At 40.8% G+C, this 27216-nt stretch overlaps 1 pseudogene; it reads right to left on the minus strand.

The window, feature by feature from the left end:
- Positions 1–593: 593 nt before the first annotated feature.
- On the minus strand, positions 594–9566 carry LOC147631674 (uncharacterized; annotated as a pseudogene).
- Between the last annotated feature and the right edge of the window lie 17650 nt (positions 9567–27216).

A 27216-nucleotide genomic window follows, 5' to 3' on the forward strand; every position in this document is an offset into this window, starting at 1 on the left:
AGAAAAGTCCATCAGTAGGTGTAAAGGTATCATCAAAATCCATGCTAGCTTTCTGAGAATAGCCTTTGGCCACAAGCCTTGCCTTATGCTTATTCGGAGTCCTATCCCCAATTTGTACTTCGTCTTATAGACCCATTTGACACCAATCACCTTCCTCTGTCAGTTGAGGAACCAGTTCCTAGGTTTGATTCCACTCAATAGAGTCAAGCTCTGCTTTCATGGCCTACTTCTAAGTCAGTTTGGAAAGAGCCTCCCCAATATGAGGAGGTTCCAAGTCCTTTTGGATGCATGACATTAGTGCATAATTGACGCATAGGTTCTCTTGAGATAATGTCGTGGTACGCAGCCGCTCCAATCGACAGGGACCCCTTGCTAGAGGTGAAGGCAACGATGTTACCCTTGAGTCCCGCAATGTTTGGTACAACCAATTGGGAATATGAGATCCCCCCTCAAAAGTCAAACCATGCTCCTGAGATGTAGCTTACTATGGAGCATCCACCAAAATATCCTCCTCCTAATCAATGTTGGATGATTCCTTCACATGAGGTGCTTGAGGATATGTTGGGTCAAGTCGAGGAAGAGGACAAGAGGATCTAGTGAGGAACCAAGGAGAGGCTGAGTCGAATCAACCCCTGAAGATGAAGAAGCCCCCTCTCAATGGAAGATGAAGTCTCATCAACCACCATCACATCTCTGCTATAACGATGATCTTTGAGGTTGCTTTGGATTGTGAGCTTTTGGCTGTAACCAGCCAAAATATGATGCTTGGACTTAGCATCCAGCTTCTCCTTTTCACTATCAGGTACAAGAACAAATATATTTGATCTAAAACCCAAAAATGAGAAACCATGGGTTTTCTTCTAAGGTAGGCCTAAAAGGGGGTCTGCCCTGGAACAACAGTAGGGGACCGATTGAGAATATAAACAATAGTAGCAACTACCTCTGCCCAAAGCTTTTGAGAAAGACTTTGATGTTCCAACATTGCCCGAGCCATCTCAATCACCATTTGGTTCTTCCGATCCACCATGTTTCTCTCTGAAGGAGTACCTGTGTTGGCAAACTCCTGTTGAATGCCATGTAGCTCACAATATTCGTGAAATTGGCGAGAAGTAAATTCACCTTCTTTGTTGGCTCATAATGCCAACACATAGTGTCTAGATTGTTTCTCCACCAAGGTTCTCCATGTTTGGAATCTGTCAAAAGTTTCATCTTTGGATTTGAGAAAATAGGCCCAAGTATATCGGCTAAAATCATCAACCAAGAGAAAAACATAATGGCATAACCAAGAGACGGAGTGCGCATTGAGACAAGAGTGACAAGGGCCCTCACATGTGCCAACATCTGGAAATCCATCCACTTGCTTCTCTTGAAAAGCCTTCCGCCTCCCAAAGGCCTCTAAATGAAGATGTCCAAATCTAAAGATTGCATGTGTTGGTACCTATCTGAGAGTAAAGAACCGTAAGTTTGTAGAGGCCATGGTCCTCAATACCTTGCCACCAAAGGATCTTGTCAGTGAGAGGGTCCCAAATGATCATTGAGTCCTCCATAAATTCCACCTTAGTGCCCAATTTGCAAATCTCATGTACAGAAAGGAGATGAAATCCTAAATCTGGCATATATAACACTCTCAAGGTGTACTTCCCTCTATTGCATCCATAATGAGGGGCATTGTCCCTTTGCCAAGAATGGGGATAGTAGAGTTATCTCCAATGGAAAATCTATCGCAGCGTTACTACAGTTCATCAAACCAATCCTTGCGTGATAAGTTATGTTTTATGTGGCACCACTCTCCAAAATCCATCGAGGAGAGTGGGAACAAGAAGGAAGAGCCTACTCTCCCTACTCAACCACTATAGGGGGGTTCTTGGACTCAAGATCAATCAAGGTGACGAAAGTTGACTCCTTCACAAATTGGCAAATGAGCCTGTCCCTTTGTCCTTTGACTTCCCTTCTAAATCCCGCATGAGACTCTGGCATTGTCACCATAAGTGCCCCTATTTGGAGCAATAATCACAAACCTTTTGGTTACCAAAAGAATTAGAAGTTGAAGACCTCTTTGGCTTTACATCCTTGGAGTCCTTAGAGTCCTGAGTCCTTAAAAGGAAGTGCTCCACCTTTGCCTTTGTTAGGCTGCCCCCCACTCTGTCTAATGAAATCTTGTTACCTTTCTTTGAAGAAGAATCCATGAATCTGCTCTCGGCCTACTTCCACTATGACTTTCCAGATGTCATAGTTTGTGCCATCCAACTTGGGATTTGAAGGAAAAGTCAGAAGAGTGGGTATCTGAACCGCATGAGGAGGATAAGTGCAATGATGTACCTCATGTGAAAAACAGCCACCAAAACAGCCTAAGAGCTACTCTCTATACTTGGGGGGCAGCAAGATAGAAAGAGAGAAGATAGGAGAAAAAAACATAGAAAATGCAGATTTTCCCCTCCGGAGAAGAAAACACAGGTTTGAACCATTGTGGATAGCCACCGAGTTCACGTGAAAATGTACAAAATCAGCACCAATTAGCCTCCAAAAAGTAATTCCAGGTCTAGATGTCTCTAGGCTCTGATACCATGTTAAAGGGCAGTGGAAAGATATAGATGAATGATAAAACCATTGAAGCTCCAAGAGAGAGATGAGTGATGCACTAATCCTCAAGAAAAGAGTGAATACAACCTGTAAAGGAGTGGACTACTCTGTCGTGGCAGAGAGCTAAAGGTGCTCACCAAAGTGATCAAGAATGATCAAGGAATGATGGAAAATGAGGAAGAGGGAAACATATATATATAATCCAATATGAGATGGCCGATTGCTCCCTAGTCTCCTACATGACCTAAAAATAGGTCAAAAAACTCCATAAAAGGGTGGGTAACCCACATCAAAGGCCCATAAAATAGGGAAAAAATGGGAAATCCTAGAGCATAGAAATGGCCCCCGTAAACACCAAAGAGATGATATATGCTAACACTGAGAACATTGGATTGATTTGCCCCACATGGCTGCATAAAAAGCCATGCGAACAAGGCTGCCCCCCGTAAACACCAGAAAAGCCACCAATAGGAGATAATATATGATAACAATGAGAACATTAGATTGCTTGGCCCCACATGGCTGCATAAAAAATCCATGCAAACAAGGTAGACATGGCATATGGTGGACTCAATAAGGGCTCCAACAGCAGCTCAAAAGGTTTTCCCTAAGAAGAGGGCAAACAAGGATTCACCAAGCCTGCAACACACATGGCATCATGAAATAGGCAAACATGTAGGTTCTAAGCAAGGGGCAATCATTAAAGAGGAAGCATGAGATGCAAGCTCCATGGGTGATGCGACAAACCTAATGAAGGAGGTAGGAGCAAACAAGGGTTCTGCATCCAAACATGTCACAAACAAGGGTTCTGCATCCAAACGTCACAAATCCCAAACATAGGCCAAATCATAAGAAAGTTGCCAAATCTCCTCCTCTTCTTGATGATGTTAAGCAAGGAGAACATTTTGAATCCGGTATTGATGATGATAAGCATGCTGCATCCACCTAAAAGATGAGTATGACAACGAGCCCATAGCATCTTGGAGGCTCCTTACGTCACAAGACATAGGCTACACTCACAATGTCATAGGGGTTTGCTTCTCCACCATGAGAGCACACACAAGCTCGAATCAACAACTATTATGCTATAGCTAGCTCACATAAACAAGGTTATGGTGTGTCACTCACCTCAGATTTCTCATATTGAAGATTCACATGAAGCTTGGTCTCGTGAAGAGCACTCGGGAACTCAATGTGTCATCCTCACCTCCACACGTTCCTTGTAGCTCGATCCTCTCACTCACTCACTCACTCACACAATAATATGTGGGCACACAAGAGCTGGAGCACAAGAGGCAAGGATGCAAGAGAGTAGAGAAGAGTACACTAGATAATGCATAAGAGAATTACTAGTGAGAGCTCGAGCACAAGAAGCAAGGGTGCAAGAGACTAGAGAAGAGCACAAGAGGAAAGGATGCAAGAGAGTAGAGAAGAGCACACTAGATAATGCATAAGAGAATTACTAGTGAGAGTTACATTTTAGGTTTTATTGGGGTGACCTCTAGGGTTCACACTCTTGGGCAGCCAAACTTAAAAGTCTCATCCTTGGGCTCATTTGGCCACTCTAACTAGTGTAAAAACCTATTCTAAAGCTAGAAATCTCAACCTAAGATCCCTTGGTGCACCTTTATAGACAAACGGTGATCGCACATGGAAAATAATCCATTACAAGATTCTTTTAAGTGAAAACAGGCATTTTTGATGACATCGACTAAATTGGTTGAAAATTGTAGGAAGTCTAACATTGGCGGTGTAGAAGTCTTTGGTAGTAGTTCTTAACATGCCCCCCTTTTTGATGTATATTCCATCCTTGGAAGATGTTAATGAAGATGAGTCGATGTCATATATAGGAAGGCATATTGGGATACCTGCATAAAACACAAGTCAACAAGTAAAAGATGTCTTGTAAAAAGAATAAGGTTAAACAAGGAATTAAAAGAAAAGGATGTGCATGCATGGAGATTGTTTCTTTTTTGGTTATGACTAATTTAATGTTAATCATGGTCATAAAGAGAAAAGTTAAGGTTAATTTAACTGTGGTGCTGACAAACTATACTCTACTCCCTCAGCTGGTGAATGGTACTTCACTCTCAAAAGGTATGATGCGATGGTTAGTGGAACTTCAAGAGTATGATTTCTCATTTTTGATTGAAGATACTTGCAAGGCAACTCTGGCAGATCTTTTAACATACAAGGACAGCCCGATACTGGTGAAGGAAGTGGATTCAAAGATAGAAAAAGAGGAACAAATTATCATTCCCGGAGCTCATGTTTTATTCTTTGATGGTTCATATAAAAGGAGTATACATCAGGCCACCGGGGGGTATATAATCCAGGATTCAGAAGGCGTGCTGATTCTAAAGGATGGGATACTTCTGAAAGCTGAAAGTAATAATGAGGTTGAATACACAGCATTGTTTCAAGGGTTGCAGGCTGCTTTAAAGCAGAAAATTCAAAAGCTAATCATAAAGGGAGATTCTCTATTAGTAGTAAAGCAGGTATTGGGTAGCTGGCGAGCAAAGAATCCGAGATTAAAAGAATGTCTGGCTGATGTTAGAAGGTTGCTACATCAATTTACAGCATGGAGTATTCAACATGTGCGGCGGGAGGAAAATCATATGGCACATGAGTTAGCTCAGGAGGCAATTAATCAGGATCTAGTAATTGCAAAAATTAAAGAGCCATTATACAGAGGGAGGGAATACCTGTCCAGAGTGGTGGATTACTTACTCTCAGGTCGCTTGCCTGAAGAGCTCAAAAAAGGCCAAAAGTATCATTTTATCAGGAAAAGTAAGCATACATGCAAGGAGCTGATCACGTATTAAGAAGAATTCCCTGGAGGGAAGAAATTTATTATATTCTATCTTCAAATCATGAGGGAGCATGTGGAGGTCATTATGCATTTAAGATCACCTTGCAGAAGGTATTACTGGAGGGTTATGTATGGCCTTCCATCCAGAAGGATATTCAGCACTGGTGCAGGTCTTGCCATGAGTGCCAGAGAATGGGGAAGAGGATCTTAAAAATGGAACCGAGAAATATCATGTTGGTATATGACATTTTTGAAAGATGGGGAGTGGATGCAGTTGGACCACTTCCCAGGACAGCCAGAGGAAAGTGTTATGTGCTTACTGCAGTGGATTACCTATCAAAACACAAGTACTCCACTCCTTATCATCCTCAATGTAATGGCTTGAATGAAAGATTCAATGGTGAATTAAAGCTGATGATAACCAAAATGATGGAAGGCCATATCAAGAATTGGGATATAGAGATGAATCGTGTATTATGGGCATACAGGGTTGCAATAAAATCTGGTACACAATTCTCACCCTTTCATTTAGTTTATGGGAAAGAAGCACTCATGCCTATTGATGTGGAAATTCCAGCTTTAAAGTTTCTGGTTGAAGAAGGGCATGAGCCTATTAATTGTTACAAAGAAAGATTACTGGCCCTACAAATAGTCCAGTTGGACAGAGAGCTAGCATTTGATCACTATGCGGCTATGCAATTGAAAAGACAAGAGAAAGAGAATGAGAAGGTGGAGCAGAAAGAAATTGAAGAGGGTGATCTGGTTCTCAGGTATAATAGCAAGCTGGATAGTACTTTTCATACTGCATTCTAGACAAAGTGGGAAGGTTCGTATAAAGTTGAAAGAAAATTTGATAATGGGAGTTATCAGCTTGCTGATTTGAATGGAAAGAAGCATAGAAGGAGAGTGAATGGTTTACGATTGAAGAAATATTTTGCTCGATTGATGTTAGCCTTGAAAGAAGAAGATCAGGAAGCTTATGATGCATGTCAGGAGGTTGCGGAGAGTACAGAGGAAGATCTGAATATTTCGTCCCTATTTGTACAACTGCTGGACTTGAATGTCTCAGCAAAAGTAGGGGGCTGCTAAATATGTGTGGACAAAATAGGAGTTGGTAATTTGTACATACGTGTGCATGGCGTGTGTGAAGTTTTGCTTTTGAGAGCATTGCCAGGTGTACAGAGTAAATGATTTTGATGTAAGCATATACAGGCCTGTCCGGTGAGAGGTTCATTGGAGATGGCATCAGCTGTTTGGCCGCTTTGCGTGTGTACGTGTCCCAAATAAAATCGGCACCAGATTGTATTCGAAGGTATGCAGAGTTGCAAGCAGGGAGCCCCTTAAGCAACGTGACCATCCTTTAAATTTAAGAAAAAATAAATAAATAATATACTAACCACGTGGCTAGCTTATTGAAGCCCACGTAGAGGTATGCTTGGCAGCCATCTCTCTCGCCAGCACAACACCTAGAAGGTGGGCGAAGAGAGAAAGAGGATGGAATTACCGCCTTAGGGGGGGATGCTTCTAGAAAGCGAGATGAGGGAGAGAGGGTGGTCTTTTTGGGTGTGTGGTTGAAGGAGCCGCAAGTGGAAGGAGAGGTGAAGAAGGCTGGTGTGGTGCTGGCGACAATGGGTCGACGGCCGGTTGCAGGCGTTGATAGAGAAAGAGCTGCAGACTGGAGGGTGAGCAACTTTGACGAAGAGCAGTGGTTTTTTTTTTTTTGTGTGTGGCTGGTGCAGCTGCAAGCGCAAAGGAGGAGGGTCGTTGTGAAAGAGTGTGGTGCCGCCAGTAGTGAAGGGGCCGCTTCCACTAACAGACGTCGACGGCATGAAAGCAGGGGGGCCCTCACCAACTGCAGCGAAGAGAGTGGAGAGCAGAGGCAGGTAGAGGTGTTCTTGTTGAAACGCCGCCTTAGTGTTCATGTGTTTGTTGTGTTTTTTTGGGGCGCAGTGGCTGGCGAGGAGGAGATCTTTTTTTTCGAAAAGGTGGCACCCTCTGGGTGTGCGCAGGAGGTGATGTTGCTTTGTTTTGGGCTTTGGTCACCGGCAGTGGTGGTTGACGCAAGCGAAGGAAGAGAGAGAGCTGACGAGCAGTAGGTGTTGGCAAAGCTGCTGGCGTCGGAAGAGGGAGATCTTGCTGGCCGTGGCTGCTGATGGCGACAGAGAGTGGCGACTGAAAAAGCCACCTAGGAGGTAACGGTGCCTGGGTACATCAACAGAGAAGGGACGCCCTTGGAGCTGGGCGACAAGGTAAGAGGACTGCCTCAGAACTGGCAGTGTGCTGGCAGGGGTTGGTAGCCAAAAGAAGGGTATGAAGCTGGCCACCAAGATGTAAATGCACAGGAAGACAGAAAGAGAGCCGCAGAGGAGAGACATCTTTTTATTTTTTGTGGTGGCTGCAGTGACTGGGTCTCGGAATGTCTGAGCAAAAGGGAGAGAGAGTGGTTTCTCTAGTGAATTATCCTCTTCTGAAGACTCAGGCCAGAGTTGTAAATTCTCTTGATTAGCTGTGGTTAGTGTTTGGTGATGCCAGAGAGTTTTTATGTTTCTTTGTTTGTTTGGATACACCTTGTGACAGCTAGATCTGAAATGTAAATCTTGTTCATGCTCTTGGGCCTAGTTTTTTGGTGTATTTATATGTATGTGTGGAAGTGTGGCATCCTATAAGGGCGTAAACAGCTTTACCGCTTCCGTGCCATCAGCGTCAATCCGTCCTCCCCAGGGCAACTATGGCGTGGAAGGACCCTCAAGGCCTCAGCAAGCTCAACCTCTGAAAGAGGCTCACCCAAAACTGTACGTATACGATCTGTGACCCTCCTCTACACATGGGCCCACATAGTCTGTCCTGCAAGCATCCCGAGCCTTAGTGGCTGGCTCCGCTGAAAGCAGGTCTCTATAGAACTCAGTGGCAATGGCTCTGATCTCCCCGGGCTCAGTGGGGGCTACCGATCCATCCTGCCTCCTCAGAGCTGGCGGACTCCTGCTCGAGCATGGCGAGGTCCAGTGATCTCAAAAAACTCCCCAGTCACTCTATCACCAAGCTGCGTCCACTGAAAGGCCTGGCGATGATAGTAGAACTCATGTCTCTGCTCCTCTGCCTCTCTAACCTCCTGGCATACCTGGCTCAGCTGGGACGCCACCCACTCACATGTAGGCTGCTACTCCTGAAGGCGCTGAAGCGAAGCAAGGCTACGTCTCAACCGACGCTCCCGCTCACGTGTCTCTCCTAGCCGTGTCAAGGCTACAACATGCAAAAAAGAGCTGAGCTCGATGAGTCCCTGGGCACACTGGCCTGCTGCATCCTGGTCAGAGCTCTGGCTATCATGCCATATCCTCTCAATGTCCTCAGCGAGACTAGGATCTGTAAGTACCCTCTCTGGGATCCTCAAGTGCAAGCTGGTCTCCTGTGTCCTCTCCTCAAGTGTCAAAATAACTGGCGCATGGTCTGAAAAAGGGGTGCTAGCGAGAATGCCAACGGAGCCTCCTCACTCCCCTAACCTGTCGCCCACATAGAAGCGATCAATCCGTGATAGATTAGTCCCTCCCTGCCGGTCATCCGACCGAGAGAAACTAAGACTGTCCTGAGAGCAAGAGAAAGCCTCATGCTGCCATGCATCAGTGATCCTCAGTGTTATACAAAATCGCTCCCAAGCTACAAGCTCCGTGCCGTGCACTGCAACATGACTGCCTCCCACCCTATCGGCCAGGTCCTCAAGCATGTTGAAGTCTCCCTCGACACACCAATGTGCGGCCTCTGGCAATGCATCCGTAACCTGGGTCCAGAACTCTACTCTCGCACTAGCATGGTTGGGTGCATAGATATTGAGCACGCTAAAGAGCTCATCATGCATCCTCAGAATGACATACTATGCTCTACCAAGCACAATGATCCTGCGATCCACAATGGCGTGCCACCATACATCCGCAATGACCATACATACTCCTCCCTGCCCACCCAAGGGGCCAAACCCTACAGACCAAAAGGTTTCCCATTTACTAGGCATCACCAAACCGTATCTTCGGATCCTGCTCTCACCCAAATGGTGCTCCTGTATCATCAAAATATCAATACTGCCCCCAACCAGGCATCTCTGAAGCTCCTGCCTCAAGCAACCACGATAACGTATATAGTGTGTGCCGCCAAGGCCATGTACATTCCATGAGATGATCCTCATGGATGGCCTGCTGAGGTGGAGGCTGTCTCAACCATACGGTGGGCCTTCGCAAGCGGCTTGGATGGAGAATAGTCCCCATCCGAGCGGCAGCGAATCTGCCCACCCGGTGTGCTGCAAGAATCTCGGACCAGGCGCAAGTGGCTGTGTCCCATGGTGACTCCCTCCCGCTCAGACAAAGCAACCTCGTGTATGCATACATATCCAGGGTCGCGTGCTAAGTTTGCCACTATGCAAACCACCAAATGGCGAATCCCGGAGGCATCCACACTCCCAAGATCAAAGAAAAATGAGCCAACTCCCATAGTCGGCCTATCACGTCTGTCACCTCCAGATCGCTCACATGGTGAGAAAACTCAACTGCTTGAGTCTTCAAAGTGCTAAGAGCGAGATCCATAGTCCACTCTCGGTCGCTAGGGCCACAGAGAGGGAATGAGAAGGCCACCGCTGAATCAAGTGCCTCCTCCCCTCGGGCCGGAGGTATCACTACATGAACTCTGATGGGTGCTGGCTCATGGGGGCCCTCCTCTCCAAAAAGTCGTGTGAAGGAATAATCAAAAGCCTCCGAGCACTGTCTAGTGTCGAGATGACTCAGTCGACTACGGATAGAGGATATCCCTGAAGCCTGAATCGGCATGGTAAGTCTCCTTTGTTGCAGTGCTCGAGCAAGGTCGGTGCTCAGTGTCCGCCAGACTGCAGGTGAGCGCCAGAGAACTGCCAGGGCCTCCTAGGGAGAGCTGAGGCGAGCGGGGGGGGAGGAGGGGGGGGAGAAGGAGCCGTGTTGCCAAAACCGGAGCGGGGATGGGAGGAGGCGAAGGTGGAAGCAAGGCGGGAGGGGGGGATGGGGGAGGGGCAGGTGGGGGCGAAGGAGGGGGTGCTGGCATCTCCTGGTCCTCAGTCGGCGCCGGGGTCTCCTCCTATAGGGGAGCAAAGCTGTTCCTCACGGGAACCCAGTGATGCTGAGACTATGGCTGCCACTAGCATCGGCAGTTTCTGGGCATGTTGCTGGGGCTGTCTCCCTCGACGGCACCCCTGTCCAGGCTGCCACTCCGAGGTCTTTGTGGGCTGAGCAGGTGTCCCGGAGGCTGCCTGCCGAGCCGCATCTATGGGCGGGCCATCGAGGGCCTGCTACTGCGGTGAAGGTTGAGGTCTCTTGCGAGGGCCGACTTGCCTGCAGATAAAGCACTGAGCCGCGAAAACTCCACTCTCTAATCAATCCATCCCCCCCTATCCTAGGTAGCTGAATGACCTCGGAAGGGAGGAGATGTCCGGAACCAAAACTCTGACCAGCTGCTCTGGCCACCACTGAAGCTACTATGGGGCCAGTCTCAAGCATCGAACCTACCAATGCTCCTAGCCTAGAAAGGAGCGGAAGGTACTCACGACGGAGTTTAAGGAAGCAAACTGTAACATGGAAAAGGCACTCTCCTTGCTCAGTTTGCTGGGTCAAAGCCATGCTACCAAGGTCTGAAGAATCCGAGCGCCCCTGATGTCAAGGGGACTCATGGCAAGGACCTTGGCCACGCTATGTCTCGAACTCGATCTGGTAGTGTCCAGGGCGCAGTAGCTGAACGTCTAGGATCTTGCCCACATCTGCAAGAAGGCGGGCCTGGAGAAGATCCCGGATCTCCCCTCTGCTGGGGCGAGTGCCGACTATACGGCAGATGGTGGAATGTGCCTGGAGGCGTTCCACCTCTACGCAACGAGGCTCGCTTCCTCTTCTGGCGAAAGAGAAAGCCTGATGGGGGTATCCTCAGAGGGGGCTATGGGAGAGTCCCTCTGAGGTGGGGCGAGAGGAGCCTCCATCAGAGTCTGAAGCTATGTCGAAGATGGAGCGAATGCAAAGAGTCCTGCAAGAACCGAGCTGCACACAAAGGGCAGAGGGGGAAGGCGGAAGGCAAAAAAAAACCCCAGGGGACGGACAAAACAGAAAGAAGGGGAGGGGGGGTAAGGCGACGAAGATAAAAAAAGACCCCAGGGGGGCGGAAGCAGCGTGAAAAAGGGGGGGGTGGGGGGAAAGAGAGGGCGACGGCGGCTGGCGGACAGGGGGCGGGGTGCTGAAGAAGGGAGGGGGGGCGCGAACGAGAGGAGCAGGGGGGGCGGCGAGCGCTACAGCGCTAGGGCAACAAGCAAACCAGGCGGGGGAGGGGGAACGTACGCGAGGGTAGGCGGGGGGGAGCAGACGCATGGGCGGGAAGGGGGGGAGGGCGTGCAGGCAGCAGCGCGATCAAGAGGGGGGGAAGTGAGCTTCAGTGACCCCTCGAATTGGATTAGCCACAATGGAACCATTTCCTTCCGTGACCTTCACGGAAATAAAGTTCAAGGAACCGGAATTTCAGGATCCCCAAGTCTGCAATTAGTAAAAGCTTCTAAGTTACTAAAAGGACTTAGAAAGAAGCAACTCATTTATGTTGTCAAAATGAATCCAGTAGACACAAAGTTAAAAGCTAAAGAACCTGAATGGTTAAATGATTATGATGATTTATTCCCAGCAGAATTATCAGAGATGCCTCCAGTTCGGGAAGTAGATCATGTGATAGAATTGACCCTTGGAGCCCTGCACACATACAATGCGCACATACAAAATGCTAGTTCCTGAAGCCATCAAACTCAAGGAACAGCTTAAACAGCTGTTAGAACAAGGGTTTGTAAGACCTAGTGTTTCACCTTGGGGTGCGCCAGTTCTCTTTCAGAAAAAGAAAGATGGAACGCTAAGACTCTCTATGGACTACAGAGGTCTTAATCAGCTGACAGTTAAGAATAAGTATCCTATCCCTAGAATTGATGAGCTTCTGGACAGAGCCCTGATCTTCACAAAGATAGATCTCAAATCAGGCTATTATCAAATCAAGATGAGCAAGATATACCAAAGACAGCCATCAATACTCGGTATGGGCATTATGAATTCACTATTGTGATGTTTGGATTGACAAATACCCTAGCTACATTCAATCAATTAATGCAGGACATTCTCAGAGAATACTTGGATAATTTTGTTATTGTTTTCTTTGATGATATTCTGATTTACCCAAAGAATGCACCTGACCATTAAGCTCATGTGTCAGAAGAGACCTTGAGATCCTAAAAGGAAGCACCAACTCTTTGCAAAAAAGAGCAAATGCACTTTCTCTGCCAACCTTGTTGAATACTTGGGCTTTCTGGTATCCAAAGATGGAATTTCTCCAGATTTCGCTAAAGTCCATGCAATCATAGATTGGCCTGAACCAAAAATAGTGAAAGAAGTTAGAGGATTCTTGGGATTGACTCGTTGGTATAGAATTTTTATACCAAAGTATGCTCTCATAGCTTCCCCTCTGACTAATCTTCTCAAGAAGAATATCCCATTTTAATGGTCTGCCAGGTGCCAGAGTGCTTTTGATAAGCTGAAGACCGCCTTGGTAACCAATCCTGTTCTAAAGCTGCCAGATTTCTATCTCCCCTTTGAGGTAGTAACTGATGCCAGTGGTTTTGCCCTGGGAGGTGCACTCATGTAGGAAGGTCATGCAGTGGCCTATGAATCCCGAAAACTCAGAATGCATGAGAGTAATTATGTTGTCCATGACCTGGAACTACTTTCAGTAGTATATGCCCTGAAGTTGTGGAGACATTACCTACTGGGTCAAAGATTCACTTTGATGACAGATCATCAGAGCTTAAAGTGGATCTTCACTCAGAAGGATCTCAACATGCGCCAAAGAAGGTGGATGCAGACCCTGCAGGATTTTGATTTTGAAATCAAGTACCGCCCAGGCAAAGAAAATGTGGTAGCAGATGCCCTCAGTAGAAAAGCCTTCTTGCTTGCAATTACTGTAGTGTCAAATCCTTTGATTATTAAAGCAAGTGAGAAGATCATGCAGGATAGATTCTTTGGCCCTATTACTACCCTACTTATGCAGGAAAGCAAAACTCCACAAGAGTTGAACCGAGTTCAAGGGTACAGCCTGGATGATGGAATTATGTATTATAATCGTAGGTTATGCATTCCCAATGATGAGGGAACTAAGGGTCAAATTCTGAATGAAGCCCATGATAGCCTTATTGCAGGACATCCACGTTTCATCAAAACCTACATGTTTGTGAAGAAAAGCTTCTTTTGACCTGGTCTAAAAAGGGATGTGCTTAATCATGTACGTCAATGTTTGACCTGTCAAAAAGTCAAGGCCGAAAGAGTAAAAATGCCTGGGAAGTTACATCCATTAGACATCCCCCAGATGAAGTGGGAATGCATCAGTATGGATTTTATTACTGGATTACCCTCAGTGCAATCAGGTTACAACTCCATCTTCGTGGTAGTTGATAGACTAACCAAAGTTTCCCATCTTATTCTAGTACAAGAAACCTACACTGCAGTTGATGTGGCTAGAGTGTTCCTCAAAGAAATCTTCAAATTGCATGGCCTACCTAGAAGAATAGTAAGTGATCGAGATCCCAAATTCACGTCAAGATTATGGACTTCATTTTTTGAAGCACTAGGAACTTTCTTGGATCTCAGCAGGACAGCTTACCACCCCGAGACCGATGGTCAATTTGAAAGGGTGAACCAAGTAATCGAGGATATACTTCGATCATGCTGTGTGGCAGGGAACCCAAGAAGGGGCTAAGCTATTTACACCTAGTCGAGTTTGCCTACAATGTTTCTTATCACAGAAGTATTGGGATGAGCCCTTTCAAAGCTTTGTATGGACAAGATTGCTTAACCCCATTAACTTGGTCCGATGACCCATTGATTAGGGTCGAGATGTCCAGACAGATGCTTGATGACATGGAGCAGCAAATGCAGTCAATTTGCAAAGATATAAAAGCTGCCCAGGATAGACAGAAGTAGTATGCAGATAAGAAGAGATCACACAGTAAATTCAAAGAAGCAGATATGGTCTTCATTCGAGTACTCCCCAAAAGAAGTTCTCTATCTCCTCTTGGGAAGCACAAGAAGTTATTCCCTAGATATTGTGGACCATATCTGATTACAAAGAAAGTAGGTGACTTAGCCTACGAGCTTCATCTGCCTCTTCATCTCAAAGTACATAATGTGTTTCATGTCAGTCTTCTTAAAAAGTATGTACCAAGCCCGAATCATGTGCTTGATGAGATGAAATCTCAACTTCTTCAACCCAAGGGCAGATGGAACTCCAACTTGAAGAAATCCTTGATGTTCGAGAAAAGATTCTCAGGAACAAAATTCTGAGAGAATTATTGGTCAAATGGAAGTTCTATCCTTTTGAAGATGCCACCTGGGAGAAAGAAGCCAAACTGTTGCGAGATTACCCCCAGTTTGCAAGATGAGGACATCTCAATCAAATCCCTCTTCAGATATATAAAAGATCTTGTTTCTACCTATTTTGGCTTAGAGAGAGAAAATATTCTAGAGAGAGGTTATTCAGATTTTAGATATTTTGGATGGAAAAATATCTCTTCTTATTAAAATAGATTCCCTCAAAATGGAAGTTCAAAAAGATTTTCAGAAGGTGCATTAGAAATCAATTATAATTTGTTCAAAAGGCCTTATCCTAGGGGTCCAGATTTTTTAAATTAAGGTTTTGAGGGGCCAATCAGATTCATCCAAATGTGTGGAGGAGATAAATAGAAGAAATAAAGAACATCCCCCCAAAAATGAGTAAATACTCACATAAGATGAAGAGTGGACTAAGGACCAAAGGAAATACTAAAAAATGAAATTTTGACACCTCAGAGTGGGGATTCCCCCTCATGAAGGAGGCGCCTATTTCACATGTGTGGTGGAGTTTTAAATTCCCAAAAATTGAGATATTTCATCTCTCTTCTCTCCTAATTCAAGTCTACTTCCAAAAAGTAAGCTAAACTGACCCAAAAATGGTCAAAAATTGACAAAACTGTTATGGAAAATTCTAGAATCAGTTTGCTTGGTTAGAAGCTCACTTTTTCCTATAAATAGAAGCCTCCCCCTTTGTTGAAGCTTAATAGTGTTTTATATACTGTACTCTACTCCTCCCCACAGAGCCAAAAATTGTGAATTTATTAATAATTCATTAGTTTTTGACCATTTCCTCTTCTAAAGAATTGGTGGCCACTCTTGTTGCAAACGAGGGTAGATCCCTCAAACCATCAAGCCAAAGGAAAGCTCCCAGAAATTCATGTAAGTTAGAAATCCTTCTTTTTATTTATTCTTTTAATAGTTTTCTAAATTTTGTTATCTTTAAAGTGATAAATTGATGCTATGCCTTGTTGGAAAGGCTTTCCACATCTCTCATTCTTAAATTCAGCCCTTCTTTATCCTAGTAATCTAATTGTTGGAATTAAACTTTTCATATTGTTTCTCTTTTAAAAAGTGGAATTTGATTAGTTTAGAATGCTTTAAACCATTTGGAGATAATTTTTAAGTAATTTAAGGTTGGAAAAAATTAAAAAATGGTCAGCCATACAAAGGAGGTTATGGCAAAATTTTCTTAAATTTTGTGAAATAAGTTTTATCTTTTGTTATTCAAAAAGAGTAATCCTCATCGTTTGTGTATGCTAAAAGTTTTATTTTCATTCTAGGCATAGAAAAATGCATAGTAGAAATATTTTTATTATAAAAGTGTTGAAAATGGAAAAGTTATTTTCCACAAGTGGTTTTGAAAATGGAAAAGTTATTTTCCACCTTGTAGAGACTCTTGGGTAAAGGAATTATGTTTTTTTATTATCTAATGAATAAAAGAATGATTTTCTTTGAAACCATAGTCTCTCTATGCTTGCAATTTAAAATGTACCTTTCGCCAAGCTCTTTCACCTCTTTGTCCACTACCTATTTACCACTTTCAATTAGTTGTAATCACTCTTGGCTCTGATACCACTATTTTATGGAAGGTTGACATGAACCCAAATTAATGATTGTAATGATATAAAATATCAAGCATAAATAGAATAAAGAATTACTCAAGACATAAGATTGGATCCAATTCGCCTCCACACAGAGTGAGCCCATGCTTCCTATTGGTGTACTTAAATATATTTCTTAAGATTTTTTTTGGGGCTCAAAACAGTGTGCTTTACAAATATGTCGACTTCTTCAAAAGAATAGCTTGCTGTAAAAATAGCTTTCTTGACCGTGTAAGCTAAACTTCTTCAAAAATATATGTGAACCATATATATATATATATATATATATAAGAGTATATATAAGTGTACATATCTTGAAAAATCAAATATGTACAAGCAGCTAGCGAGCTTTCACATGTTCTAAATAATATATACATTACTAATAAATATGAATGACATCCAAAATGAATTAATGGTACTTGTCACAAAATCAAATATTATTTGTCAACATTTCAAAATTGGTCATCTCAAAATATTATTGACCACCACCAGCTCGCCTCCATTATCCAATCTAATGATTTGCACTTATATCAACTAAGTCAATCAATTAATAAATTAATTGAATAAAAATATAAATAACTATACAAAACTTCATATCATTAAAACGATGCAACAAATACTCCCACACATGTATTGATTCACCTAAGTACATGTAAAGTAAGCTACAATTGTCTGGATTTAAAAAGGTTTTCTAATCTAAACCCATATAGGAAAATTCATAAAAGTGAAAAATGTGGGAGTATATTTTCCATGGATTAAAAATGAAAAATAAAATATGGGAATATATATTCCATGAATTAACTACTCATAACACTTCTACTCATTCATGAATCCTTGATAAACACGTTCTCAAATTTTCCTTCCTTTTCCGCCCTCTAGTTCTTATTCATTCTCATTCACAAATCCTTGATAAACTTTATGTCTCGCATCATGATTCCTTTGATGACATCTAACGCAAATTTGGACATTTTACATGAGAGGTTCCATCCATGTTAGAGAGGAGCAAGATATTGTCACTCCAATATCCATGTTCCCAAAGAACAACATAGATAATAGTCATGTTCCCAAAGAACAACTTAAAACAAAGTCATGTATTGTGTTAATTAACAATTCACTTGGCTAAGGAGTAATCTAGGAGAATACATTTTTAGGCCTTTCTTGTACTACATAATTTAAATATTTCATCAAGCATGGCTATTCATGTAGTATTTTAATCCCCTTTCCTAGAGATGGACAACACTTTTTTAATTAAAAATGGAAAGAAACCCCATTGAATAAAAATGGAAGCAACAAAACCTATAATTGCTCCTTTAATTGAACTCTATAACTATGTCAAACAAAATCTATAAGCACGTGAAATAAAATCTACAATTGCTCCTTCAATCACAATAAAAAAATATGATTCATCAAGCTTGGTAAGGTATTAAACTAATCCTTTGTTTAACTTGCTTACTTTACAAGGTTGCATGAGCAAATGCAACAACCTCTATTAACTAAATCTTGACTAATTGACCTCACATTTGGTCCTCCTTTCAAGCTCGATAGTCCTACCATGTGGGATGAATTTCTTGAGGGCTTGCAGGTTGCAAATATCCTCACAATTATTACAATTTATTTCTACGCATCTCAAGCATTCTCAAGAGTCTCGTATGTTTCCAAAAACTTTGGGCGATACACATGATTGGTTCATGCACTAGAGATCCCCCCCTCTCTTCCCCTCTATCTCAATTGATGGGATAGTATTTTAATTGGTGTCGTTATCTAAATCTATGGAGAATATTTTAATTTGTGTAATGGGAGTAGATGTTGTCTAATTCTATAATAGAACATATTTTAATAATTCTATAGAGCATATTTAATTAATGTATTGGGATTTAATATTATCTAGTCCTGTGTCTAGTTCTATGCAAATCATATCTTCTTCTTTTGAGATGTTTCCTTTTGCACAAAAACAATGATGCTTCTTTTATATATTCTCCAAAAGGTGCCATATCTATGAGCTTTGTAATTCTTTCTAGGTTGAGTAATAATGATAATGGTATTCATTATACTTTTAGGCTCATGGTATAAAGGATGTTGCATAGTCACATTTGGCCATTGACATTCACTTCTCCTTTTTTAACAACATTAGATATATCTCCTAGAAGAGCTAGCACCTAATTTGATGAGTTGGTGGAAAACACCATTAAAAAACCACTTAATCCTACTCCTACTAATATTCTTTACCATCTAGTGCTCCTACCTATCTAATCTAACTAATTACCACTCCATCCATGTACTCTTATCTCTTTAGTTTATGGTTGTAGAGAAGAGAAGAAGATAAAAGAAAATTGAGTCACTCTTGTGTCTTGCTCTCTCTTGCATATGAACTCAAGCTGTCCCTCTCCCCCGCATTCTCTTTATGGTATTATAGCTCCGGTTTGTGTGAGAGATAATGAGGAAAAAAAGAGGCAAGAACAAGGCAAGCTAGAAACTGGCACATGGGTAAGGGTATTTCCATCTCTTCCCTCTTTGATTCTTGAGAAAGACCTTTAGTAGATGTGAGAGCTACAAGCAAACATGGAAGTCACTATCTCAGATTGAGGCATCCTCTTGGTGGGTGAAGGAAGAATACCATAGTATGTGTAGTTAACTATGTTAACAAAATTTTTGTTAATTTTGGCATGCATGATTTGAGTGTGTTTTAGGCCTCATTTTGGCTCTATGTAAAAGGTTTTTCATCACCCTCTCCATCCTCTAGTACCCCCCACATCACTTCTTCAACACCATTACTTAACCATGCAAAAGGAAATTATTATTGCAATTGCACTTTTAGTACCCTAGATGCTAGGTAGCCTTGCAAGCATCCCAACACTTTGTGAGCAAGGGTTGATTGATGGTGGTGCCCATGTGCCTTCTTCAACTACTTTTTTGGGTATTAACAAGCATCATTACAACAACCACCAGTGATCCCATTAGCATACTAATAGTAGCCAATGCTATTAGAAGCCTCTCATGGATGGCCTACAAAGCTTGACCATGGAAGTTGGATGACGAGGCAAAAAGTGAGCACACATGGGAAATGTGTAACTTGTTCATTCCAAGCAAACCTATTGATTTTACATAACCTTAAACTTTACATCACATTGTATTTTCTCTTAATAAACTTTACACAACATTGTATTTGTGCAAAAATCTCTCTAATTTGCACCATTATTGATGTTGGAAGAAAACTTTTGCTAATCACAAATTATATCGATCATTGACTTTATAGTAGAAGAAGCACTTGAGGGAATGAAAGGTATTCCAAAACTTACAAAAGGCACTTAAGGGGCACTTGAACTTCAAAAACGAAAAATGTTGGCATAATCCTTTCAAGGAATTTAGCTCAAATTTTGAAAGAAGGTGACTTATTTGATCCACATACTTTTGAAGTTAAATACTTTGACTCAAAATAACTTGCTATGTGTAAAACTTTAGTATATATTTGCTTCTTTATATCATGCTTTTTTAAAAGTTATTGCAAATTATTTAATTGACACTTGGAAAGGAAGCACTGATGCCCATTGAAGTTAAAATTCCTAGTTTGCAATTTCTTCTAAAACATCAGGAAAGGGGCTAGATGATGTTAAGGAAAGACTACCCTAACCGAGGAAAGTTAACCTCTAACCACACACTTGAACAAATACAAAAGCATCAAACAACAACTTGCAGCCATTGGTGGGAAGAAAGTAGAAAGTGACATTGGGAAGAAAGTAGAAAATGACAAGGCACTAGCAATGCTTCTAAAGAGTGTGGACAAGGGAGAGTATGAGAACCTTGTGGCAACCTTAAAGAATGTACCAGATCTAAAGCTACATGAGATAGAAGGGGCTCTATTAGAGCAAGAGAACAAGTTCAAAGAGAAGAAAGGATTGGAATTAATAACTGGTGAGGAGAAAGCATTCTACACCCAATGAGGCCTCACACGAGGATGAGGATGAGGACGAGGACGAACGAGGACGAGGAAGAGGAACGGTAGGAGGAAGGACCTTCACTTGCCACAACTCTAGGAAGCTAGGACACATGGCTAGAGACTGCTAATAGCAAACCAAATGAAGAAGGATCGACATCGGCAAACTTCATGGAGACTCCTAAGGTAGAGGAGTGAGGACATCTTTTCTGAGAGAGAAAGAGAGAGAAACCCCACAACCCAATGTAGCCTGCCCAGTAGAGTAAAACCACCTCTGAGCCATGTGGTAGATGTATGTGTGAGCACTTTAATCAAGGTCATGGGCACTTGTAGTAGCCTTGGACACATAGAGAGAGAGTGTCAAGGACCGATGATGTAGGCCATGTGGTAGATGTATGTGTGAGCACTTTAATCAAGGTCATGGGCACTTGTAGTAGCCTTGGACACATAGAGAGAGAGTGTCAAGGACTATGAGTTAGGGAGTTGAGGCTGTTGAAATATACAAGTGAATGGGTGTGTGTGTGGGAACAAGCCCTTAGCAAGAGGCTATAAATAAGAGAGTCTGTAAATGAGTGGGTAGCAGTGAAAAGGTGAGAGGTATCTATTGGGAGATAATAAAGGGTAGCACGAGAAGATCTAGGATGTAAGATTCCTCCCCAGCCCTCAAGATGTCCAGTTTCTTCCCTTGTAATCAATTCCCTTTTCAAAATAATCACAGATCTTGTTTCTACCTATTTTGGCCTAGAGAGAGAAAATATTCTACCTATTTTGGCCGAGAGAGAGAGAGAAAATATTCTAAAGAGAGGTAATTCAACTTTTAGATATCATTGGATGGAAAAATATCCCTTCTTATTAAAATAAATTTCCCCAAAATAGAAGTTCAAAAAGAAATTCCTAAGGTGCATTAGAAATAAAATATAATGTGCACAAAAGACCACAGCCTAAGGGTCCAGATTTTTTGAAAATTTTGGGTTAAGGTTCCTATGGACCAATAAGATTAATCCAAAGTTAGGGTGGAGATAAATTGAAGAATAAAAGAAAAACCCCCAAAAATGAGTAAATGCTCACATAAGATGAAGAGTGGACTAAGGACCAAAGAAAAGAGTAAAAAAACTGAATTTTGACACCTCAGAGTGGGGATCTCCCCTCATAAAGGAGGCACCTTTTTTCTCATCATTACCATCAATTTTTAATCAATAAAATGAGATATTTCATGTCTCCTCTCTCGTTTTTCAAAACTAGATCCAAAAAGTAAGCTGAACTTACCCAAAAATGGTCAAAAATTGACCAAATTGATCTGAAAAATTCTAGAATCAATTTGCTTGGTTAGAGGCTCACTTTTTCCTAGAAATAGAAGCCTCTCCCCTTTGTATAAGCTTAATGGTATTTATGCACTGTTACTCTACTCCTGTCCTGAGCCATCTACATTGAATTTCTTAATAATTCAATTGTTTTTGGCCTAATCCTCTCCAAAGTGAATTGGTGGCCACTCTTGCTTCAAACAAGAGTAGAACCCTTGATCCCTCAAGCCAAAGGAGAGCTTACAAGCTCCACGTAAGCTAATTTTCTTACTTATTTATGAATTTTAAATCTATGATTTTCTTGATTTTTATGTTTTACAGTTGGTTGAATTAAATTCAAATGCTATGCCTTGATGAAAAGGCCACCCCCTTCTCTTCTTTACATTCCAGTCTTTCTTAATCCTAGAAAGATTAACTAAGGGATTAATTAAACTCTTCTTACTTTTTACTCTCTTGAATTTAGAAAATTGTGTAAATTAGAGTTCTATAAATCTAATTTGGGTTAATTTAAGTTAAATAAAGAATGATAAAAATGAGAAATGGTCAGCCATACAAAGGAGATTATGGCAAAATTTTCCAAAATTTTGTGGAAAAGAAAGTTTGTTTTTATGTTATTCCAAAAGAGTAATTCCCACCATTTTCGCATCTAAAAGAAATATTCTAATTACTCCATGTACATATTCACCTATGAATATGCATGGATATCATTGATATTAATTATTAAATTTGATTTTTATGCATAGAAAGATGCATAAGGAAATTTTTTATTATTATAAAAGCATTATTCTCAATAAATTTAATTTTTATGCATAGAAAGATGCATAAAGAATTTTGTTTTATTACACAAGTGTTATTCTTATTAAAATTAATTTTTATGCATAGAAAGATACATAAAGGAAATTTTTTTATTACAAAAGTGTTATTCTTATTAAAATTGATTTTTATGCATAGAAAGATGCATAAAGGAATTTTTTTGAATTATATTCACCATGCAACAATCCTAACAACAGTAACTAATCAACCAGTCTACTGGTGAAATTTTTGCAAATCAACTCAAAAGTGGGCGGAGTTTGGATATTTAGAATCTACTCTTTGAGACCTTTCCAATGATATATAGCATGATAAGCAATTTTGAATATTCAAGAAGTCCCCAAGTTGGTGATGATGTGGCATGTAACACACCATGTCATCTCACCAATTTGGGGACTTCTTGAATAACCAAAATTCTCCATCATATCATATATCATTGGAAAGGTCTCGACGATGAGTAGATTCCAAATGTGCAATCTCTTCCAACTTTTTGATTTAATTTGTAAAAATTTCACCATGAGCCCATTTCTCTAGAGAGGGGGGGTGTGTGGAAATCCTTAAGGGGCAAAAATGAGAGTCCATATTTCACCTAATGAAAGTTAGTTTGTAGAGAAAAAGCACGATGTTCTACCTGGTGATGGTTGTGGTCATGGATATGCTGAATGCGTAAATAAAAACAAGTGCAAACAGAGACGAATGGAGATGAATGCCAAAAAACTCAAAAATAAGAAAGATAAAGAAAAAGAAGAACATGTCTATTTATAAAAAGTGAGATCACGATGTTGGGAGTTTAATGCAGGTGACACATGGCACCATCTCATTGGTTTTTGAATGTGGCCTAGGTTCACAACTATTGTTGTTGTGATGATCATTACAACAATGGATGTAATCACGTCGATGAATCACAATCCCAATCATGTCATAGGTGAGAAGCATCAAAATAATGCAATTCAAAGAGCAACTCATTATAGTTCAATTTTGGATCATTTTTTGTGGCATGATTTTACAGACTTTAGAATCATAGCTGTGATTCATTCAAAATCTTGATGGTCACAAGACTCTCAGTTTATAGAAATGTTAGGGTCTAGAGTGCTCATAATGAATTGTAGGAGGAGTCTAGAGTTCTCATGATGCATTGTAGGAGTCATGTATGGCGTCTAAGGTGAATCTAGGCAAATGTTGTGTGGTGTGAATTTGGGGATCAAAATCAACTCGGATTTTGGTGGAGAATCTGATTGGGTTGTAAGCGAAGTGATTTCCAGAGGGTTTGACACCTCCAATGAAACTATAGAGAAGAGGTGGTTTTTGTGTTGGTAATATTATAGGTGTTGTGATTATGCAATCATAGCTATTGAGGGACCATGATTGTGTAGACTACATAATCATGGTTGGGCACAAGTGATTTTGAGCTTTGAGGGATGGAAAGATTGTTGATAAATATGGTAATCATTTAATTATATATCTAACCAAGAGGGATGGGAGGGGAAGAAGCTGAGAAAAAGAGCAATATGACCCATGACAAACCATGCATATATAATTATATTTTTAAGAAGAACACTGAAAAAGGTTGCAGCAGAGAAAGCATGATGTTCTACACTGGTGATGGTTGTGGTCGTGGTGGTTGAATGTGTAAGTAGAAGCACGTGAAAGCTTAGACGAATGGAGATGAATGCCAAAAAACTTAAAAATAGGAAAGATAAAGTAAAGAGAATAAGAATAGACCTATTTATAGCTAATGGGATCACGACAGCTAGGAGTTTAATGCAAGTGACACACATGGCACCATTTTGGAATGTGGGTTGTTGTGTTCACACCTACCGTTTCTGTGATGATCACTTTAATAATGGCCGTTGATCATGTCGATGAATCACAATGCTAATCACGTTGATGGGATTTTATGTGGCCAAGAGAGTATGCTCAATTGAGATGCTCACCCCGACACCAAGAGAAGAAAATAACAAATTGGGTATGGTTAGGGACCTTACAAAACATAGGCTTGTTGCATGGATATTTGCATATTAGCACACTAGTTGTTATTAACTGGTGTTAGAAATATTGCATGGTGAATAGCTAACTAGATTGGGTAGAGTAGTTGCATATGCATGGAGAAATTGCGTAGTTGCATAGAGAAGAAAAAGAGTAAAAGCTTGTATGTGAGAGAGAGAGCTTTGTGAGTGTGTGTGTGTTGAAAAAAATGCTGATAAGAGAGCTAGCTTTGGCTGTGAAGTTTGCTTTGAAGCTTATTGGCTATCTGTGGGTTTGTTTTATGAAGAAGGCAATGGGGGATTGTAGAGAAGGCTTAGATTTGTCTAGAGCAGGGATTGGATAGGTGGTTGTAGAGAAGGCTTAGATTTGTCTAGAGCAGGGATTGGGTTCTGTGGGGATAGTGGTGTCCCAGACCCTCTTAAATTGTGTCACTGTTGGAACTTGGATTGAATTTAAGGATTGATAAAAAACATTTCCCAGTTGTATTGGATAGTTGAAGCTTGCAAGTTGTTGTTGTAGATCTTATAGTTGTTGTTGATCTTGTTGGAGTTGAGAATATATTTTAGGTTTTTTTTGAGGTTATTTGGTTAATATCTCTCTCAATCTATTGTTGTTTTCTCTCATCTTCTTGATTCCTAGGGTTTGTTGTGAATTGTGCAATTTTGTTAAAATATATAGCAATTAAGTTGTGTGGTCTTGAGTTCTTTAATTGTTTTTGGTTTAAATCAGTCTTGTTTGGATGCAGTTCTATTGAAGATAATGCTGTAAGTGAAAATCTGACTCTGGTTAAGTCTATACCGGGTTAGTCAACCTGTGTAGGGGTGAGCTATACATCAATGTAGTCAATAGGGGGTGTAGGGACCTTGATTTGACTTGTTGGAGTTGAGGGGAACCTTTCAGATTACGTCACTATATTGGAACTTGGAATGAATTTAAGGATTACTTAAAAACATTTCCTAGTTGTATTGGTGGATAGTTGAAGCTTGCAAGTTGTTGTTGTAGATCATATAGTTGTTGATCTTGTTGGAGTTGAGAATATATGTCTAGTTTCTTTTGAGGTTATTTGGTTAAGATATCAGATCTCAATTTATTGTTGTTTTCTCTCATCTTCTTGATTCCTAGGGTCTGTTGTGAATTGCACAATTTTATTAAAATATACATTAATTAAGTTGTGTGGTCTTGAGTTCTTTGTTTGTTTTTTGTTCAAATCAGTCTTGTTTGGATGGAGTTCTATTGAAGATAAGGCTATAAGTGAAGATCTGACTCTGGTTAAGTCTGTGTCGGGTTAGTTAACTTGTGTAGGGGTCAACCATAGTCAGCTATACATCAAAGTAGTCAATAGGGGGTGTAGGGACCTTGATTTGACTTGTTGGAAATGATTCTAAGGCTCAAATGATGGTTGTAAGATTCCTCTCATGCCCCTCAAGATGTCCAGTTTCTTCGCTTGTAATCAATCCCCTTTTCAGAATAATAAAGGATCTTGTTTCTACCTGTTTTGGCCTAGAGAGAGAAAATATTCTAGAGAGAGATAATCAATTTTTAGATATCTTTGGATGGAAAAATATCCCTTCTTATTAAAATAAATTTCCACAAAACAGAAGTTTAAAAAGAAATTCCTAAAGTGCATTAGAAATAAAATATAATGTGCACAAAAGATGTTAGCCTAAGGGTCCACATTTTTTGAGAAATTTTGGATTAAGGTTCCTATGGACCAAATGTAGGGAGGAGATAGATTGAAGAATAAAAGAAACCCCCTCCCAAAAAAAGAGAGTAAATGTTCACATAAGATGAAGAGTGGACTAAGGACCTATAATCATCTTTTATGTATACATCTATGCATGAAATTCAATTATGTTAAAAGTAACACTTTTACATTAAAATAATAATCTTTTATGCATACCTCTATGCATGAAATCTAATTATGATAAAAGTAACACTTTTATGTTAAAATAATAATCTTTTATGCATACCTCTATGCATGAAAATCAATTATGCATAATATAAAAATCAATTTCTCTATGATTATAATGAATATCTTCAATTAATCTAGGATGATAATTCCTAGAATATGGTAGGAAGTCCTCTTTTTATGCTTTGAATGAAATTATTTTATGCGTAATTTTTATAAAAATTTTGCCATAGCTTCGCTGCTATGATGACTGATAAATCTCAATTTGTTTAAGGGATAAAGCTATCATTAAGAAATAATTAGAATGATCCCTAATTGGATCAATAATCCATAATAGATTGAATCATCAATATTCATGAAATACATAAACTAAAAGCATAGAAAAAAGCCATTAATTTGGCCTCAAGCATAGCTTAATCTTGGATTAAGAAAAAGCTTTATGAAAAGCTTCATTTGGATTGAGAATGGGTCATGAGTATGACCATTTCTTGAGTGAGAGAGAGAAATTACATAAAAACCATTAGAATTAAGCATAAATGGAAATTTATGTAATTCTTAACTATCATTAATCAATTAACTTCAATAGCATTCATCAAATTATGTAACTCTTCACTAACATTCATCAATTAACTTCAATAGCATTCAAAAACCATTCCAATTAAGCTTCTCAAGCTTGAGAGGGGTTGAGAAGAGAGAAACATTGAGAATTTATAGAAAATGATCAAAATTCACTAATTACCTTACAAATTGCTTGATTCTTTTTCACAGTAGAGGCCCCCAACCAATTAATTGGTTAAGTATGTTGATGGAGCCACTAATGGGGATTGAAGAAAGAGGGAAGCTCCAAAAACTAGTGAATTATTAATGAATTCATGGTTCTTG

This window comes from Cibotium barometz, chromosome 14, assembly GCF_041138505.1.
Source record: "Cibotium barometz isolate CiBa-2024 chromosome 14, ASM4113850v1, whole genome shotgun sequence".
NCBI classification, from domain to species: Eukaryota; Viridiplantae; Streptophyta; class Polypodiopsida; order Cyatheales; family Cibotiaceae; genus Cibotium; species Cibotium barometz.